Genomic DNA, 12,407 nt, shown 5'->3' on the forward strand with positions numbered 1-12,407 from the left:
ACCTGCATGAAGTTTGTCATCTGTGTGGTTTGTGATTGATTTCGATTGCTTTTGTATGTCAAGCTGCTTTGCAACCAAGTTGACTGAAATCGGTGAAGATGTGACGTAAAACCACGCGTTGTTGGCTAGGTTCACAATGCAGGTCTTAATATGCAAATCCAATTTTTCCGCGTTTTACCCGACTTGAGTGATGTATTATTTGACGGTCTGAACGGGACAAGTCGCATAGAAGTGGACAATTCAAATCCGATCTACAGTAGGTCACTTTCATACGTGGTTAAAATCCGATCTGGGCCACATTTTTCCAGAATGTGGTTGCGGTCTGACCAGAGGTCGCGTTAACCGACTATTTTCCGTCGTTGACCGGTTTTTTAAAACGGTGACGGAAAAAAATGAAGTCCATCTGTCATTTTGACTGGTTGCAATTCACACCCCAGACCACAGGGTGGCGAGTGAGTATATTAATTAGCCATTGTCTCTCTTGATGCATGACGTCGTTGGCCTTACTCGGAAACATGAGGCAACTGACTGAGTGTCCGAAGTTTCTTCAAAAAGCCCCAAAACGATGATGGTGTTGATAAAAGAGGTGAAAAAAGAGGGACTGATACAGTGGAGGATGAAGGACAGCCTCTGCAGCAATCCCACTTGAGACATTTGATAATGCACAAGCGGGCACGCAATTCAAGTCCATGCGCACCAGGAGGACTGCGTTCAGGCCACAGCAGGTGAACTGTTAATTTCATTGTTCCATATGTAGCCTACCTACTGGGGCCACAGTCAGCTGTTTTTGTTACTGCGGAGAAAAAGTTACATATTAATCTGCTTGATGTGTGATGGCACGGTGTGGATTCTCTGTTAAGCTTGTTCGGACAGAATATTAATTAAAAATGAATGAAAACTAAATACTATTGAATATGTCATTATTGTCATTTTAAAAATTTAAGTGACGGGTAAATATAGATTATGACCGGATTTTTATGACCCTGTCAGTCAAAATGACAGACAACGAAAAAGTCTAGCGCAACCTCTGGGTCTGACCCAAATCGGAATTCATACAGCAAGCGAAAGAGGCGGGTAGGACGTCCGCAATGGAGTTTTGCTTTAGCGATAGCTCCTAGCTTGATGCTTGAACTTTGCTTTTTGGGTTAGGCGGGCTTGACCAGTCGTCATTAAAAAAAAAATGGAAAAAAAGGATAAGCCTGACAATGCTGTTTTCTTTCTGTGGGCCAATATTTCAATATTGCTTAAATGGCCGAGAATCTGGGCAAACTGACATCCGGTGACTTTCTCCTCTTTGAGTGCCCCCCCCCCCCCATCCCCCCGGTGCTTGCCCAGGTGCCTGGGGTTTCAGAATCAGGTCGCCTGGTAGTATTACGTTAGGTGGGTACTGAGCAACAGCTGCTGCATTGCTGCATAAAGTGTGAAGGTTATATTTGATCGGGATAGCGTAACATGATCAAAACATGGAACTACTGGGAATTAATGTAAAGGAAGATTTTTTTTTTTTTTTTTTTTTTTAATTGACACATTATTTTTACCGGCCCCACTGGGCCAGTGGTGGGAGCATTCTGGTGGCCTTGACGGTTTTAAAAGTACGTACGGGCCACCGGGCCATTTATATTGTCGACCCTTGATATGATCACCCTTGAATGACATAGAGCCAGCATGTGTAGTCATTTGTTTTGATGCTCCTGTGTATGCGGGTCAGTTTTCCCATTGCGTGTTGGACTGCTAGTTAGTGCGCATGCGTAATACATGAACGGGCTGAATGGCGAAAAAGGCAGTCCAAATAGGCACCCCACCCAAATGATAAAAAAAATCTGAATTGTGCATTGTGGATATTTCCATTTATTCAAGTAACCATGTAGTTGGCTAGCCATTTGCCCACAGACACTCTTTTGTTCTTACAAAAGGGTTTTGTCAACTGAGCGAGAATCTGGCCATATTCAAGGTCGAACAGGGATGTCTACACCTCCCCAAGTTAAGATATATTTATGAATTGTGATCTAGGTGGCGGCACTAAGATGCTCTAGAGCAGGGGTCCCCAAACTTTTTCCTGTGAGGGCCACATAACCCTTCTCTTCTCTGATGAGGGGCCGGGGTCAGTTTGTAACAGAAAAAGTGTGACGATTGCAGGAGTGCCTAAATGTAAAAATGTATTGTTTTTCAGAAAGCCACAATCAAATAACCCTTTCTGGATTCTTCACGGAACCAAAGTAAATAAAATAAAAATGATATAATATAATATAGTATAATATAATATAATATAATTAGGGCTGTCAAATTATTAACATTTTTAAGCGAGTTAATCACAGCTTAAAAATTAATCGTAATTAATCGCAATTCAAACATCTCTAAAATATGCCTTATTTTTCTGTAAATTATTGTTGGAATGGAAAGATAAGACACAAGACGGATATATACATTCAACATACTGTACATAAGTACTGTATTTGTTTATTATAACAATAAATCAACAAGATGGCATTAACATTAATATTCTGTCAAAGCAATCCCTGGATAGAAAGACTTGTAGTTCTTAAAAGATAGATTTTAGTACAAATTATAGAAATTTTATGTTAAAACCCCTCTTAATGTTTTCGTTTTAATAAAATTGGTAAAATTTTCAATCAAAAAAATTAACTAGTAGCTCACCATTGTTGATGTCAAGAATTACACAATGCTCATGGTGCATAAAATCAGTCGCACCCAAGCGCCAGCAGAGGGAGACAAAAAACACAAGTAACAAGTGGACATGACACTGCTGTCATTTTAATCTGTTTGAGCAGGGCATATGCGTTAATTGCGTCAAATATTTTAACGTGATTAATGAAAAAAATTAATTACCGCCCGTTAACGCGATAACTTTGACAGCCCTTAATATCATATCATATCATATCATCAGGGGTGCACATAATTTTTTTGCCCAGGTTCTCAGAGGAGGACCTGGAGATGTGACTTGGTCCTCATTGAGCTTGAGAGCCGACCCACCTGATGCGATAAATTTATGACAAGCTTTACTTAGAGCCAATTAACTTTGATTAATTATATTAACAGTTAATGCTTGATTAACATCAACTGGCACAACAAAATTGCCATTACTTTGAAGTGAAATGTAAAGAAATAAACATAAAAGCACCAATTCAAAATAAAGGGCATTATGCGGCTCCCACATTAACTCCAAGCCTTTTTAAAAGTGGGATGTCCTCCTCATAAGACCTCATTGAACGTGCATGTTTAGCTTTGTAAAATGCGAGCAAAAACACGTTTGTCAGTGCATGTCGCTGTTCATTACCTTTATTCCGCCCTATTCCGCCACATGTCCATAGGGCGAGTGGGGTCCTGTTTGACATCGATAGTTTGCTTAATTGCCACATGCTCTCTGTTTTTTTCGTGCTTTTCAAAGTTTGGATGGCTGAAATTCTTTGACCCTACATAAAATGCGTTGCTCTAATCGGCGACATTGGGATTCTCACGGCACATTTTGTACCGCATTTCCGTGCGAGCATCGTTCGCCTCTAGCCATGGTACCTCCTGTAGCCACTTTTCAGCAAAAGTCCTTTTTTTCGGTAGCTCCGGTGACGTCTCTGTCGTCTGTCTGTCTTTTGACGGGGGTGGGGGAACACAGAAGTAATTACTCAGTGTGGCCTGCCTCATCGACATTTTGAGAAGTTATTTTCTCGTGTCCGCCGCAAATAGAGTGGTCAGCCATCGGTACGCAAAAGCGTATGGAAGCCGTTGAGGGCCAGCGCGTTTGTCTACGTCCAGTACGCATGTGCGGACCACTTATGTGCACCCCTGAATATAATATAATATAATATCATGTAATATAATATAATAATACTGTATTAATTAAATAGATAATAACCAAATAACCATTGCTCAGTTCTTCACAGAAAAAAGCCAGGACATAAATAACTCTATTGAGAAAAAAAAAAAAAAAAATTTTTTTTTTTTTTTTACAATTTTTTTTTGTTTGTTTTGTTCAGGGGGCCGGACCAAATGTGGCTGCGGGCCGTATCCGGCCCGCTGGCCGTAGTTTGGGGACCCCTGCTCTAGAGATTTCCGCACTGTTTGTTACGCAAATATAAACTGTATGATATCGAAGGTCTCGAGTTTTCTACTTGAGACACCTCGGTACTCTCCCCTGGCTAGCCAGCATCTTTCCTAGTCCTGAATTGTGTCGTCATCTCCTGTTCGGTAAAAGAATTAAAAGAACATGTAAAAAGGAAAATCAGCTCTTTTCCTTTAGCATTAAGACCTGCGTTCTGAACCTAGCCACTATGCACACCCACTCATCTCAGGCGCACTGAGGAGCAAGGCATCTCACAATTGCCTATATGATTCTAACAAATTCATAAATTGTTAAAACCTATTTTGGGAGGAATCCCGAATATTTTCAAATCAGGATTTTATCATATTCAGTCCAGTTATACCGGCTTGTTCACGAATGGAGACTCGAGAGTTCTTGTTTAACTGATGTTTATTGTTGCCTTTCTTTCACCACAGACCCACCGTAGAACTGGTGATACAATGAAGTGATATACAATTGAATAAACGAACATATACAAAATATAAAACACAAACGAGAATATACATACCACTTTGGCCTGCTCATGAACAAACAGGGAAGTCTACTTGACTTATTTAGCTTATATATTGCTTACTTTCAGAAACTTGGACGAGCTAGTGCTGCTTATGCTACAGCTTGCTGCATCGGACTTTTACTTACTCATTGGCAAACAGGGCGCGACCTAATTGGTTGTGCGTTCACCGCAATTAAACTTAGAAATGTAACCATTTTGATTTAACCTTTAAACAAATTATTATTAACAATATACTTTAAAGAATTGAATATACTTTAAAGAATTGTAAAATGACAACCGGAAAATAAGAATAATGCACACAAGAAATAATAAGTTGCACGTCTTGTAAAAAGTTACGGTAAATTAACCTTAGCGATTCAACAGCTCCGCTTGCTGGCGAAACAAAAAATTGCGGGACAACTTGACAGCTGTTAAACCTGTTTTTGTCAAGATTGATCGTAAACACTGTGCACATGTCTTTATTTTTAAATCTATTTTTGAACGACCAACCCCTAGGTGCGGCGACTCATTGGGCAGCCCCAGTGAGCGCGAGTGTGGGGGATGGACGGTGCAATGCGTCGTTGTAAAGTGTCAAGTGATTAGTTTGGTTCCAAAATGTTTATTGAAAAAATAATGTTTTACCGTATTAAGGCCAATTTCGTTAAGATCTACCGTCAATATTAGATGAAGCACATTTCCTAGTTCTCTGATAGCGGAGCACAGAGGTTGTCAAACAATAAATTACGTACATTTGTAGTAGTTTTCCCCAATACTTACTATTATTACCATGATTATTGAAAAAGTATTGTATTTGTTCTCTTTCTCTCAGAAGAATATGTTCCCTCAACCAGCAAAGATCTCTGTCTTCACACCAACAGCCAGGCTGGACCAAGTCGTCAGTATTGCAGCACTTACTTCGTCAATTCCAGATTCGGAGAATCTTTGAAGCTTAGAATGGACCTATTGTAAAGCCCAGCCCCCTTGTATAATTCTGTCAACCCAAGGCTCTGTCAGTTCTCTCAGTGACAGCGATTGAGTGAACGAACGATTTGTGGATGATGGCGGGAGTTCAAATTTCTGACTTTGCACGACCACTCCTAGCAATAGACCTTTTTTTTTTTTTAATTCATTTTTGTTTGTTTTTTTGAATGACTTTTGTATAGACGCAGACAGAGAGGGTTGCAGTATGCAGTAGAGTGGTATGTCCATGGTATTAAACTTTACAGAGAGGGGACCATTATTATAATCAAAGCGAAATGCTACCACTCGCAACTTAAAGCGGAAGTTTTGACATTAGGCCTAATCTTCGAGTTAGCGGGGGTTTAATTAATCAGTGGAGTTGATTCCAACAAATTCCATGCAGTATGTGAGTTATTTATTAGTTTCAGGGCTCCGCGGTGGCTAAACTAGAGCGAGTTAATGGCCCCATCTTAGCATGTCAATAAAAATACGATACAGATCTACGAACAGAGTCAAAATAAATTCAAAATGCAGATCATTGTTCCAAATATCCATGCGGCTGAAAACAATGTCACACCAAACTGCTGTAATTCATTTTACTCTACAGGACTATTTTTTTAGATGCGTAATGCCACAGCAATAGTGCTGCGGCCTCTCGTGCCCATTCTGCATTCGAGGAAGGTGGGAAGTCGGACTTATACCACTTGGATGGTACCAGTTGCGACCTGATCATGCCAATTTTTTATTTTTTTTCCTTCATTTTGGCCATCAAAAGACATTTTGACCTCCAGCAAACCTGCCTTCTCGCAAGCGATCAAATAGTGGAGGAAAAACTGAATATGTATGTAATGTACACACTGTAAACTGCCTTCTTTAGTTTTACTATTGATGTTGATTGATATTTCGACGGGCAACGCCATTTCGTCAAGCAACGTCAGGGTACTTTTTTTCCCCTGACTTCGTGACTAGGACCTCCCAGGTCGAGTGCCGTTCGTAGGATATTTTTCCTGCTTGGAAGTTGGAAATCTCCGACTTCCTACCTTCTTCGAATGCAGCATCAGTCTATTGAGTCTTGACTAAAGAACAGCAACATGGTGAAATGTGCTTTCAGAGGCTGTGGAAACTAGGGCTGCAGCTATCCATTATTTAGGTAATCGATTAATCTAGTTCGAATAATCGAGTAATCAAATTACAAACATTTAATGTGTTGCAGAATAAATTTTAGGATAAGTTAAACAATTAAACAAGTGTTTATGCTTGCAATAATATTTATTTTGGCTTGCTAAGATTACACTTTCAAAAGAGCATTAGATGCGAAAACAAATAAAATTCCTGAGTGTTTCTTCAAACAATGCAGAATTGCACTTTCATTTCACAAGACCAATAAATGCATTTTTTGTTAAAAAATACCTGAGTTTAGCCTCAAATGATATAAAAGATAAATGAGAATCTAAGTACAACAAAAGAACAATTGCAAAACTCATTGACAAAAGTCTGCTAGCATAGATACTCTAAAATGCTTAGAGTTTTATAATCAAACATATTAGCTCAAACCAAAACATACCTCATGTTGGTTTTAATAGGGAGCGGCTGGATTCAGCCATTTTAGCTGAGTTATGGCATATTCACTGTTGCCACTAGAAGGTAGTGTATCCACCCACATCAATAAAACTAAATGCAACACTTTCGAAACAAACCATGACAATGTCACTAATTAAACGAATCGTAGAAGCAGCAAAATTTGATTTGAAGCTTTTTTCTAATCGAATACCTCGAGTTAATGGATTATTCGTTGCAGCACTAGTGGAAATGGAAGAAATGGGCAAATTAAACTTTCCACAAATTCCCTATGAAGAAAGAGGAACAATATAAACTGTGGTTTCTTGCTGCTGGCTATGACAAAAACACACCGTTCTGCAGGCTGTTCTCTGCAGAGCTGCAAGATTACAAATGTTGCTGTTCATACTACAGTTATTTACATACAGTGGTAAGTTTTAATAACTTTATCCCGAAAACGTAGCCAACACTATTGATTACATGGGTCATCGATGATTTTCATGTGTCCATATGTAGGTCATCGGTGATTTTCATACGCGCGCATGTTTTTTTTTTTTTTTTTGACATTCTAAGACTCACGCTAGCTTAGCCACTCTGGAGCCCTGAAACTAACTAATAACTAACAAACTGCATGGAATTTGTAGAAATCAACTCAGTCTAATGAAACCCCCGCTAACTAGAAGATTAAGCCTAATGACAAAAATTCTGAACTTCCCCTTTAGACCCTCCCAGCCCGAATATCTATCTATCTAGCTATCACGTTGCCTACTGTATTTTTCAGACTATAAGTCGCACCTGAGTATAAGTCGCACCAGCCATAAAATGCCAACGAAGAGGAAAATAAACATATATCAGTCGCACTGGAGTATAAGTTGCATTTTGGGGGGAAATTTACTTGATAAAATCCAATGCATAGAACAGATATGTCATCTTGAAAGGCAATTTAAAATAAAAGTACAACAGAGAACAACATGCTGAATAAGTGTACAATATGATAATGTTACATGATGCTCGAACAACGAAATGCAAATGTGGCCGGTATGTTAAAATAACATAGCCATTAAGAGTTGGTCAGATAACTATAGCATAAAGAGCATGCTAACAAGTTTACCAAACCATCAGTGTCACTCCAAAACACCAAATAAATAATGTGTGAAATGGCATAATAATGTGTTAATAATTTCACACATAAGTCACTCCAGAGTATAACTAGCACCCCCAGCCAAACTATGAAAAAAACTGTGACTTACTGTCCGAAAAATAAGGTACTTAGTAATGTTATGTCATGTGTCCAGTCAGATTTTTTTCCTGAAGATTTTGTGGCGATGAGCAGTGTTTTACATTCAGTTGGATTCTCAATATTATACAGAGGTGATAAATAACCTACATTAGAAACAAAGGTACATGTGCAACATGAATACGACATAAATAAATGCTCAACGTTGAGAGAGCGGCATGCATTCGAGTTGACCACAGCCAAATGCTAGGAGTGTGCGTGAGGAGAACTTTCCTTCGAGTGCATCAGTAACCAAATGTAAGTCCATCTTCCTTTTTTTTAATATAGTGCTTTTGTGGTGTTTACTTTGGACTTCCATTGCTGGGGTATTGGCAGCTTAAATTAGTTCTATTTATTCTATTTGTGTAGTGACAGGCTAGTAAACAAGTAGGCAGTCAAATGTTGGCAAACTAACGTTTATAGTTAAGACTACATTTTTACTACATGCTATCTAATATTTGTAATTTATAAATGTATAACAATTTTTATATATATATATATATATTTAAAAATAATTAACTTGGCTTTGAGCAAGCATTAGTGTCCTTGGGTGACTGTCTTGACATTCGGGTGTTTATGTGATCGACAACAGAGCCTTATCCATAGCGTGCAATTGGAGAGCCTTCTTTCAGCCTTTGAAAAAAATTCCTCCCCCCAATTTGTCAGGGTACCTGGTGTCGGAATTAAAGGTACACCACAGACAGCATTCAACCATCAGGTTTTTGCAGTTTTAAAGTTAGAAAAAAGATTTTTTTAAGTCACGACCACACTGTACTCCTATGCAACTCTACGGCTAGGTGTCCAACTTCTGTCATTTGGTGCCGTAGTTTTGCAATAGGTCCATAAAGCCTGAGACCAAACCTCGATGTCCCTATAACACAATAATAACTCTAATAACCTATAATAACTCCGATTTAAACCTTTTTTGTCTCCAAATGACTGTTTCATCAGGATAAATTAGGTATTCTGCTGTATATGTTTGTCATCTGCTGTGACCAGACATCTAGTTCTAATATTAGCACTGAGTGGTTTAAAAGTTATTTTCTTCTTTAAAGGAGAACAATATTTTGAAAGAAAATAAACTTTTTATGTAAATATTTGTTTGGGAATAGTGATTTCATTTTAATGTCTTATTGAATGGACTTTTTGACCAGGTATTAAACGTCTTTATACACGGCATGTTTTCTTCTTGACTGTTACAGGCCAATAAAAATAAAAGTAGCTGTAGGTTAGATTTTAACCCATTTTAGCTATATATAAATCTCTACAAAATTTTATGAAATTTAGATGGTTTGATTGGTGGTTTGTCTGGACATTAATTGCATCGGAGAATAAAACCCTCAGATGTTGTTAAAATGGAATTCAGGATGAAGTACCAAATAGAATCTAGATTTGAGAGACATTCTTTTTCAGCAGAAGAGCTTAAATATATTTGCAACAGTCACCTACAATACTTCCAAGGTAAACTTCAATCGAATTGTCGTAGACATTTACTAATGGTAACTCCTGCAAATGCACCGTGATCGCTCGCTTGCGTGCTTGCTGAGGTTGCAGGTTGCTGCCGGCAGGCTGTTTCACTCTCGCTGATGAGAGAGATGCTTCTTCTTGCAATCAGAAAGCCTCGCTGACAGGGCAGACTAGTTCTGTAGACATGGGAAATATGTAAACATTATCATCCAAATGGGAATAAACTATAGCATGATGCAGAACCCTCCTAAAAGTAAGAGTTATCATTGGAGCAGACTTCAGTGGACATGTTGGTGCAGGAAAAAGAGGGGATGGGCAGGTTTGGTATCCAGGAGAGGAACTCAGAAGAACAGATGGTGGTTGACTTTGCAAAAATGATGGAAATGGCAGTCATGAATACTTTCTTTTAGAAGAGGCAGGAACATAGGGTGACCTACAGAAGATCAGCGATTGGAGAGTAGTGGTAGGTGATAGTGTAGCCAGACAGCATAGGATGGTAGTGTGTAGGATGACTTTGGTTGTGAGGAAGAGAAAGGACAAAGGCAGAGCAGAGGACGAAATGGTGGTTGGTGGTGGTTGAGACAAGCTCTGGATGGTGAGGAGGTGCTTCCAGATGACTGGACAACTACAGCAGATATGATTGGGGAGACATGTAGGACAGTCCTTGGTTTGCCATTTGGATGCAAAGAAGATAAGGAGACTTGGTGGTGGAATGAGGAGGTGCAGAAATACATTTAGAGAGAGATGTTAGCTATGAAGAAGTAGGACAATGAGGTGACTGAAGAAACTAGACAGGAGTACAGGGAAATGTGGCGTAAGATGAAAGTAGAAGTGGCAAAGGCCAAACAAGGGGTTTACAATGACTTGTATGTTAGATTAGACAGTAAGGAGGGAGAGACTGATCTATACAGGTTGGCAAGGCAAAGAGACCGAGATTGGAAGGACGTGCAGCAGGTTAGGGTAGTAAAGAATAGGGATTGAAGTGTCTTGAAAAATGCCAGTACTGTGATGAGGAGATGGAAAGAGTACTTTGAAGAGTTGATGAATGTGGAAAGTGAGACAACGAAGAGGTGTCTGTTGTGGACCAGGAAGTAGAAAAGATTATTAAGGAGGAAGTGAGAAGGGTGTTGAAGAGGATGAAGAGTGAAAAGGCGCTGTATGTCCAAATGATATATCTGTAGAGGAATAAAAGTGTCTAGGAGAGGTAGCAGTAGAATTTCTGACTGAGTTGTTCAACAGGATCTTAGATAGTGAGAAGATACATGAGGAATGGAGAAGTGTGCTTGTGCCCACTTTAAGAACAGGGGAAACGTGCAGATTTGTGGCAACTACAGAGGAATGAGCCACACAATGAAACTATGGGAAAGAGCAGTTGAAGCTATACTGAGGGAAGAGGTGAACATTTGTGAGCAGCAGTATGGTTTCATGCCAAATACTAAGTACAACAGATGCAGTGTTTGCGTTGAGGATGTTGATAGAGAATTACAGAGACGATCAGATGGAGCTGCATTGTGTCTTTGTAGACCTGGAGAAGGCTTATGACAGGGTGCCCAGAGTGGAATTGTGGTTTTGTATGAGGAAGTCTGTAGTGGCAGAGAAGTATGTTCAAGTGGTGCAGTACATGTATGAGGACTGTAAGACGGTGGTGAAGTGTGCTGTTGGTGTGATGTAGGAGTTCAAAGTGGAGGTGGAACTACATCAGGGATAAATTCTGAGCCCCTTTTTGTTTGCTATGGAAACGGACAGGTTGACAGATGAGGTTAGACAGTAATCTCCATGGACTATGATGTTTGCAGATGGCATTGTGATCTGTAGCGAGAGCAGGGAACAGGTGGAGGAGGAGAAACTAGAGGTGTGAAGGTTTGCCCTGGAAAGGAGGGGAATGAAGGTGATGACGGGTGGAGAAAAGTGTCAGCTGTGATGTGTGATTGAAGAGTTCAGCTAAAATGAAAAGAAAGGTCTATAAAACTGGTGAGACCAGCGATGTTGTTTGGTCTGGAGACATTGCCACTGAGGAAAAGAGGGGTGGCAAAGATGAAGATGCTGAGGTTCTGTTTGGGAGTGACTAGGATGTATAGGATCAGAAATGAGCATATCAGAGGGAGAGCACTTGTTAGAGGATTTGGAGGGAAAGTCAGAGAGGCCAGACTGAGATGGTTTTGGCATGTCCAGAGGAGAGATAGTGAGTATATTGGCAAAAGGATGCTAGATTTCCATTTGCCAGACAGGAGGTCTAGAGAAAACCAAAGAGGAGGTTTATGGATGTAGTTAAAGAGGATATGAAGGTAGTTGGTGTGAGAGCAGAGGACAGGGTTAAATGGAGTCAACTGATTCGCTGTGGCGACCCCTGAAGGGAAATGCCAAAAGGAAAAGAAGCATAAGCTATGGCACGTAAGTAGAGACTTGGCACTTGAGAGGGCCCTAGTTTTAGCACCATCAGCTCACGTGTCTGTGGAATCTAAGAGCTTATAGGCCGGCCTTATTTTTCCCCCATTTTGAAGCCTTATTAATTAATGTTGAACGTTGAGCTTGATCTGGTATTGATTTGAAGCTTACGTCAC

At 39.7% G+C, this 12,407-nt stretch overlaps 1 protein-coding gene across 4 annotated transcripts in view; it reads left to right on the forward strand.

Annotated features, from left to right (window-relative positions):
* Positions 1–9,556, forward strand: part of LOC130916636 (casein kinase II subunit alpha'-like) — a 79,298-nt gene extending 69,742 nt beyond the window's left edge. For 2 of the 4 annotated variants that reach the window (XM_057837529.1, XM_057837512.1), the window contains one exon: positions 5,416–9,556. The gene's annotated coding sequence lies outside the window, so the exon portion shown is untranslated. Of the gene's footprint in view, positions 1–520; positions 3,861–5,415 lie in introns of those variants that run through there. The other 2 variants (XM_057837517.1, XM_057837523.1) reach the window with 2 other exon arrangements.
* Positions 9,557–12,407: the final 2,851 nt, after the last annotated feature.

This window comes from Corythoichthys intestinalis, chromosome 1 (assembly GCF_030265065.1).
Source record: "Corythoichthys intestinalis isolate RoL2023-P3 chromosome 1, ASM3026506v1, whole genome shotgun sequence".
Classification (NCBI taxonomy): domain Eukaryota; kingdom Metazoa; phylum Chordata; class Actinopteri; order Syngnathiformes; family Syngnathidae; genus Corythoichthys; species Corythoichthys intestinalis.